Source organism: Nannospalax galili, unplaced genomic scaffold (genome assembly GCF_000622305.1).
Source record: "Nannospalax galili isolate Female #2095 unplaced genomic scaffold, S.galili_v1.0 scaffold136, whole genome shotgun sequence".
In the NCBI taxonomy this organism is placed as follows: Eukaryota; Metazoa; Chordata; class Mammalia; order Rodentia; family Spalacidae; genus Nannospalax; species Nannospalax galili.
Window position 1 is genome coordinate 2,681,240 of NW_008340872.1, and position 2,355 is coordinate 2,683,594.

The 2,355-nt window shown below is 44.8% G+C and overlaps 1 long non-coding RNA gene across 1 annotated transcript in view; it reads right to left on the reverse strand.

The window, feature by feature from the left end:
* Window positions 1-483: 483 nt before the first annotated feature.
* Window positions 484-2,355, reverse strand: part of LOC115070868 — a 10,500-nt gene continuing 8,628 nt past the window's right edge. The window contains exons 2-3 of the long non-coding RNA XR_003849979.1: window positions 644-781; window positions 484-507 (exon numbers count right to left, since the gene is read on the reverse strand). This is a non-coding gene — a long non-coding RNA (uncharacterized LOC115070868). The remainder of the gene's footprint in view (window positions 508-643; window positions 782-2,355) is intronic.

Genomic DNA, 2,355 nt, shown 5'->3' on the forward strand with positions numbered 1-2,355 from the left:
TCTCCTATTCCAGCTTCCCCAATTGCAAGTGTCTGGCATCCCTAAAGGCTATTTCACCTGAAAATAAATAATTAGTGACTGTATTAGTCAGGGTTCTCTAAAGAAACAGAACTGGTAGAATGAATATATATGTATAGAGATTTATCAGCTTAGCTCACAGGATAGAGTCCGAGTAGTCCAACAATGGCTGCACCACACTGGAGAGGCTGAGAATCCGTAGTCGCTCAGTCCACAAGGCTGGATGTCTCAGTAGTCCCAATCTGGAGCTGAAAGTCTGACAAATTCCAAAAGATCAGCTAGTCTTCAGTCTACAGCAGCAAGACGAACTCACCAGCGAGAGAGAAGGAAAGCAGCAAGAAGCCTGGCGTTCTCCTCTGCCTTGGTCTTTTATACGGGCTGCCATCAGAAGGTAACACCCACATTTAGGGTGTGTCTTCCAGCTTTAGATGATCCAATCAAGAAGATCTCTTTCATTTCAGTTAATCCCAGATCCAGTCAAGTTGACACCTAGGATTAGCCATCACAGTGAATGATGATGAATGAATGCACCACTACATTCAGCCAATCCATCAACAGCCATTTATCTTGCATTTTCCTTGCAAACCAGCACATTCAACCAACATTCACTCACTGAGGTACTTACTGATGCCCACTGTGTGCCTGGTAGTCAGGACCAGCTAACTGCAGACTACAGTGTGACGTGAAAGAGGAGGGGCTTGTTCAAAACTGACTGGGAGTTGAAGACATTGACAAGTACTCGTATCCCTCAAGAGCTTACAGTCTAGCAAGAAGAGACGGACAATAAGAAAAACACAGTTGTGCCTTATCACCAACGGGAGTTGCTTCCAGTACTCCCTCTGGATACCAAAATCTGCAGATGCTCAGGTTCCCTATATAAAATGGCATAGTATGTTTGTAAGTGCACCTGTGTCATGCAGTTCCTGTGAAGGTCAGAAGAGGGCATTAGAGCCCCCCTGGAATTGAAATTACAGACCATTGTTAGCCACCATGTGGGAGCTGGAAATTGAACTCTGGTCCTCTGCAAGAGCAGCCAGTGCTCTTGACTGCTGAGCCATCTCTTCAGCCCCTAGAAACAACTTTTTAACTAATCTACTTGAACTTTCCACAAGTGTTTCTGCAAGAAACACATCCATAATTGAAAATTAATTTTGTCACCAGTTATTATAAAGTAGTTATCTTCTTATGCAAAAATGCATGCATACTCCCTACACATTGTTTTCTCCCCAATAAAGTAAAATTTATTAAAAATAAATAAATATCCCAGGGCCTGCCTCTCTCCAACCCGCAGGCCTCTCTCTCCGGGGTAAGTCGATTGCGCCCTCCGCACCTTGACTCCCCCAGCCTCATTCACCCTCCCATCTCCCCTGCCGGTCTCTCTCTTAGCCTGGGTCCTGTCCCATTCCTTGTCTTGGTGCCCCAGGCACTGGGGTAACTACCACTGCTTCCTGATCCTTTGCATCCAGACCAACTCAGTTCCTTCTTGGGTCCCCAGGAACACTGCTTCTGGGCCTGGCCCTGCCCTCACCTCCGTTTGCTTCCCTGGGCCTGCATGACCCTGGGCCAACTGTATGGCCTTAAACACCCAAAAGGAAAGTATAACCAAAGATTAAAGTGGCCAATATAATTTTTAAGAGTCCATATGCATAGCAAAAGGCTACATAACAAGCAACAATGCCAGATAGGAGATACCTTCTTTTGAGTTGTTGGTCTGGGTGGCCAAAGGGACTCCCAGATAGTAACCCAGCACAGAACTGGGAAAATGAACAGCAGACCCCAATCTTATCTAAAAGACTAGTGACAACTGATTACTGCTAAATGAGGAACAGCTGACCCTCCTAAAACAAAGACCTCTAGATGGGCTGACCAGATTCACCAGAAGGGCAAGTAGTGGGGAATGGCTCGGGGGGAGGCGGTCAACAACACAGCAGACAGTAGCAGGGATATCAGAGTATAAGGGCGCTAGGGGGGGGGGGGAAGGCTATGGGAGGGTGCCATCTTGGAAGTGGGTATATAGTTGAATAAGATGGTTTGGGATGTTCTGTGTGATATACACACATGAAAAAAAAAACTTTTTTTTAAATGTATTATATTTGAGGAGGAAGCATGGAAATTTACGTCATGCTAATTAGTAGAGGTGATAAACATTACCATTGAAATCTATCCGATGACTTTAGAGACATACACAAGCGCCAAGGATCCAAGTGCAACCGATTATGACTAGTAATAATCAGATACATACAGATTAGAGATGCATGTGCCAACATCTCAATGTTAGTAGCAAAAACAATGAGTCTTTCTGCAAGGAACAATATATTCCAAAATGAAACGTAGATC